The sequence below is a fragment of the Pristis pectinata genome, chromosome 31 (assembly GCF_009764475.1).
Source record: "Pristis pectinata isolate sPriPec2 chromosome 31, sPriPec2.1.pri, whole genome shotgun sequence".
NCBI lineage: Eukaryota > Metazoa > Chordata > Chondrichthyes > Rhinopristiformes > Pristidae > Pristis > Pristis pectinata.
Genome location: NC_067435.1, coordinates 16170466 through 16176465, shown reverse-complemented (window position 1 = coordinate 16176465; position 6000 = coordinate 16170466). Strand labels below are relative to the sequence as shown.

Sequence of the window (6000 nt, the reverse complement as noted above, 5' to 3'; positions counted from 1 at the left end):
TCAACATTCGTTTCTATTTTTATATATATTCTGTCCAATCTTCTGACCTACTACTTGTCTTTGTGCAAAAATATGCTTTCTCTTTAAGTCTGATACTATTTTTAACTTTGAATTAAGCCATGGGTGGTGGGTCTTTCCCTTTGAATTTTTGCTTGTCATTGGGAACTATGTATTCTGTGGACTCTGCATTTAAGCCAGTTCCATTGCATGGACATTCTGCCTGATATTCCTGGCTCAGCATCATTCTTGATTTTAGTCACTCCATTCCCTGCCTTCAACTTCCCTCTCTGCCTCTCTGTCTATCTCTCTCCTCCCTTAAGACACCCCTTGCTACCTCTTTGACAAAAGTTTTGCTCATTGACCCTAAAATCTCCTTATATGGCTCATAGTCAAATTTTATTTGATGACACTTCTGTGGTGCCTTAGGGATATTTTACTTTGTTAAAAGTGCTGTATAAACACAAGCTGTTGAAGCGCCTCTTTGGGACCCACATTCACTTTTGCTCATTTCTTTCTTTTTTACATGGTTTTAAATGCTCTTGCAATCCATTTTAATACCACTTACTAGCTTATCTGATGTTCTATTTCCTTGGTCACATTTTGCCGATTCTGACAAGTTTTTCAATCCTCGAATATATTGTTCAGACTTATCAAATGATCTCATTCAGGCATCGGAATTAATTACATTTAAACAAGAACAGGTTCCACAATTATCTTTTCTGAAAAATACTGTGTTTAATGTGTTGTGGCTTCAAAGTTTAATTCACTTAAATTGATAAGATGAAGGAAAGGGACAGAATTACATTAAATATCGACCTCTGAATGTCCCAGAGCCAATGAAGAGTTTTACATGTCATTATGTGGTAGTAAATTTGCCCACAGTAACTTCCTAAAATACCACAGAGAAAATTAAACCACTTTAGTATTGCTGATTTTATATATTTATTGACCAGGAAATCACCGGAATTTTGAATGGTTGATGGCATACAGGGCTTCAGTTTAAAATCTCATTCAAAATATAGCATTGGCAACAGTGGAGCATGTCCTCAGCACTGCACTGTGGTGTCCACCTGAGCTTTGTACTCAAGTGTTTGCTGTCAGGCCTGAATTAACAGCTTTCTGATTCAGAGGCAACAGTGCTCCTCCTGACACACTGAAGGATTTACAGGAGGGTGTTGGGGCCTCAAGTTCCTGGGAGCTGAACCAAACCACTGCAAAGGATCAAGAAACTTCAGACACAAATGACATCTGGTACAAGCTGAGTCTTCACGATTGTTTTTGTTTCGGGTTGATCAAGAGCACAAAACAGTCCATGGCATGTTTCTGCTGACTTTCCAAGACTTTAGACTCATTGGATGTGTTGGAACTTATAGACTTCTCCAACTTAAGTGTATTTGTTCCTTCTTTCAGTTTGCATCTGGACTGGCCACTTGTGCTCACCATTGTTTTTTGTTCCATTTGTATAGGGGCAGGCACGGTAGTGTAGCGGTTAGCGTGATGCTTTACGGTGCCAGTGACCTGGGCTCAATTCCGGCCACTGCCTGTAAGGAGTTTGTATGTTCTCCCCGTGTCTGTGTGGGTTTCCTCTGGGTGCTCCGGTTTCCTCCTATGTTCCAAAGAGGTACAGGTTAGGAAGTTTTGGGCGTGCTATGCTGGCGCTGGAAGTGCGGTGACACTTGCGGGCTGCCCCCAGAACGCTCTACGCAAAAGATTCATTTCACTGTGTATTTCGATGTACATGAAATCTATCTTGTCCTCTGCTGGGCATGTGTTGTGAGAAATCCACATGGCTGTCACGTGACAGTAACGACACTGATCCCCGCTGACCGGAGGACAGCATTGTTCCTCTGATCGGAAGTGATACTACTGTCAATCAAGGTGCGACTCCACCCACCTCTCAGGTGTGAGAGTACCTTTTGCCTCTGAACTTGCCTGATCAGTACCCTGTGTCTCTGAACCTGCCTGACCATTGGCTGTGGCAGGAACCTTTGTCTTTGACTCCCACACCATTGGCTCGTTTAAGTCACAACAGTGAGGCTCCACCCAGCCTCCTAGCACCATAAAAAGGGCTGCATCCCCTAGCCCTTCCTCATTTGATGACCCCAGGAGTAGTGAGACAACGCTGCAGAGATCACTGGTAAGAGTGCATCACCACATGGTCTGGGAGCATTCCACTCAGACTCCAGGTAGTATTAGAGCCAATGCTAGTGTGGGACAGGCATTGAAGTGTTATATCCTAAAGTTGTACATTGTTATTGTGTGCTTGTTTGTATCTGTGTGTGTGTGTGTGTGTGTGTGTGTGTGTGTGTGTGTGTGTGTTTTACCCTCATTGCGATCCCCTCTCGTGTTTGTGGTATCCTGCGTGTGAGTGAGTGAGTGTCTGTTCCCATCCATTCTGTCCCGTGTTTGCCTTTGTGATTAAACTAGTTTTGGTCTACAAAGCTCGTGTCCAGAGTCCTTGATCCTTAAGACAGAAAGAATGATTTCACACAACAGCATGTCCCAGGAGGCCAAACTAAACCACACCCCCCACATTTCACAACATTAGCAACACAGACTACACAGACAGAAGAGCTTAACTGTCTATTCAATGGCTACATTAATTCACCGGATTACAGACATTCTGTTTGTTCCATCTACTGCCCTCCTTTGCCTTCCCTGCCACACAGACGAATACTTTCTCTCTTTCTCTTCGACCTGGAATATTAACGGTCTCTCTTCCCACAGAAGCAGCCTGGCCTGCTGAATTTTCCCAACATTTTTTGTTTTTAATTTAGACTCATGGGATTTGACTGTTTCTTCAACAATATTAATCACTTTAAGTTTCTCCCTTTGATTCAATATTTGGATCCCCATAATTTCTGGAATGTGCTGTGTTCTCTGCTGTGAAGAGAGAAAAATATTTGTTTAACCGCTCAGCCATTCTCCTATTCCTCATTATAATCTCTCCCATCTCTCCCTTTATGGGAGCCACATTTTTACAATGTCTTTTCTTATTTCTTGCCAGCTTATCTCAAACTCTCTTGTTTTGACTGTACTGTGGTGATCCTGAAAACTTTGCAAAACTTTAATATCGTCACTCCTCTGGTAACACTGCCAACCACTTTGATTAATCAAATACCATTTGGAACTTCTCCAGTTAACTATAGCTGTATCAGTTTTCCAGTGGAAGTTTATTCGTCAAGGGAATGCATAACTGTTGAGAATTCTGAATTATTTTATTGAATATTTTCCATTGCTTACCTACCTTAATAATTGTTCCGTCTTTAAACTAATTTCCCAAGCTATCTCAGCTAACTCATCCCTCAAACATTTGTGTGGGCAAGGCTGAAATTGAAATTGCTGAATTTGTGATTTAACCCATTCACTCTTAAAATGAACTGAATTTATATCACATTATGATCACTCTTCCCCAGAGGATTAATCACTTTAATGCCAATTAACTCTGCCTCATTACATGAAGTCAAATCTAAAACTGCCTGCTCCCTAGTTAGTTCCTCAGTTTACTGTTGAGTGCATTCCCTGGAATTCACACCCAAGCCTGTTTTATTTACCCAGTCCATATAAATATATCCAGAATTATTAGTTTCTGTCCACACAATGATTGTTATTACCGAGGCTACAAAAATTTCAGTTTCTGCCCTCTGTTTTTTTATATCCCAATTGTTTTGATCTTGATCTTTTCCCTCTACAGCCTTACCTCATCTTTTATTTACCAGTCAATTCCTTTTTCATTTTGTCTGCCTTTTTTGTTTCCATCCTCTTTGTAGTTAACATTTCGGTGTTTATTTTTATGTACAGTCAGTCCTCATTATCTATTGATTTGCTCTCCTTGGATCAACCTACTCTCAACGTTGGCCTCAGACTCATCTTGATTTTTTTCTCGCTAATATATCTATGAACAGATACACATTGAGGAGCCGATCACTGCCTGTGTGAATGCAGTGACAGGTTTCCAGACCATTTGTGTCAAATGGCACCCAACTATGTGCTGTTCTTAGAGAAAGCCACCTCTGCAAACACTGCTGCATCTTGTGATTTCAAACCTCTAACTGCTTGTAGGTTTCAATGGAAGTTTCACCTTGTTAGCTAAAAGCATTTCCTTTCAGGTGCTTAAGCATTTTAATGTGCTTATTAATGTGTGTTAATATTTTTAAAACACTAGAGGGTGTATTTATGTTTATTTAGGGGTGTATTGGGTACAAAGGAGGAGACTTTTGTGTTAGCTGTTACCTGCAGAATGTCTGTGATACTATCCCTCATGGACAACGAGGACTTAGTGTGATTCACTCTTGGGATAAGATACTATTTTTATTGTCCATCCGCACTTTCCCTGAAGCAGGTGGTGATTCCTCTTAGATCACTGCAGTCACTTAGGTAGATGAGCCACGTTGATGCCAGGCAGGGAACACTAGGATAACCCTGTGATGATGAAGGGATGGTGAGAAATGTCAAGCCAAGATGGTATCTGTGTTAAGGGGAATCTGATGGTGCTGATATTTCTATGCCCTTGGACAACCTGTTCATTCTAGGAATCAACCTACTGAACCTTTGAATTGGCCCCAACACCAGGCTCTCCCCCCTTATACAAGTAGAACAAAACTGGACACGGTAGTCCAGGTAAGGATTCACCAATGCCCTATAGCTAAATTCCCCACCCTTACTGCAACAAAGCCCAACGAGCCATTTGCCTTCCAAATTATTTGCTATAACTGCATGCTCGTGTTTTGTGCCTCTTGCACACGGACATCCAGATCTTCCATCAAGGAGTCTTATTTACTTATTACAGCAAAGAAGGAGGCTATTCGGCCCATCAGGTCCATGCCAGATCCCATCCGAGCAATCCCATCAGTCCCGATCTCCTGAGGCCCTGCAACTTATTCTCTCTCTCTCACACATGCACAGCAATGCCCCTTTGTTTTTTATCAGCCACTCACCTACTCTAGGGTTATGTTACAGCGGCCAATTGACTTACCAGCAAGATGTGGGAGGAAACCGGAGCGCCTGGAGGAAGCCCACACGGTCACAGGGAAAACGTGCAAACTCCACGCGGACAGCGCCTGAGGTCAGGATCGAACCCAGGTTGCTGGAGGTGTGAGGCTGCGGCCCTGCCTGCTGCGCCACTGTTTCTTCTGTCTCTTTTCTTTCTCCTTCTAAATCATGTCTTTATTTCCCTCTTTAGATTTCCTTCTGTCCCTAACTATCACACAACATTTAAGGAGTATCTTGAATCGACAATGCACAGCAGGCTATATGGGCTGAGTGCTGGAGAATGTGCTCAGTGTAGATAGGTACCTGATGGCGTATGGATGTGGTGAGCTGAAGGCCTGTTTCTGTGCTCTGTGACTATATAATATGACCCTAATTCACCTGCTACCCCTTCTGTGATCTTTAATGAGATTGGTTAACACAGACACATAGAAATATGGGGCCGGAGTAGGCCATTTGGCCTTTTAAGGAGATTTACTGTTGCTCCTGCCCTTCGCTGGGGTCTTAAATGCCCCACTCTATCACCAAACTTACAATTCAATTAAGTTATGTCCCCTAAAAGACCGTTAGGAGCATTGATGTACAGAGGGATCTTCGGATGGAAGTCCTCAACTCCCTGAAAGTGACAGCACAAGTAGGTAGGGTGGGAAGAAAGGGTTATGGGATGCTTGACTTCACTGGTGATGTATAAATGTTGGGGAGCCATGTTGTAGCTGTATAAAACTGTAGTTAGGCCATATTTGGAACGCTGTGTTCAGTTCTGGTCACTGGATTACAGGAAGAATGTGGAAGCTTTGGAGATGGTGCATTGGAGATTAATCAGGATGTTGCCTGGATTAGAGAGAATTACCTATAAAGGAAGGTTGATAAATATGTGTTGTTTTCTCTGGAGCATCGGAGGCTGAGGGGAGACCCGATAGAAGTTTATGAAATTATGAGAGGCATCGATAGGGTAGGCAGTCAGAATCTTTTCCCCAGGGTAGAAATGTCAGCTACTAGAGGGCATAGGTT

At 42.6% G+C, this 6000-nt stretch overlaps 1 long non-coding RNA gene across 1 annotated transcript in view; it reads right to left on the bottom strand.

The window, feature by feature from the left end:
- Positions 1 to 1586: 1586 nt before the first annotated feature.
- LOC127584936 (uncharacterized) overlaps positions 1587 to 6000 on the bottom strand; it is a 70371-nt gene continuing 65957 nt past the window's right edge. The window contains exons 3-4 of the long non-coding RNA XR_007958447.1: positions 4234 to 4422; positions 1587 to 1606 (exon numbers count right to left, since the gene is read on the bottom strand). This is a non-coding gene — a long non-coding RNA (uncharacterized LOC127584936). The remainder of the gene's footprint in view (positions 1607 to 4233; positions 4423 to 6000) is intronic.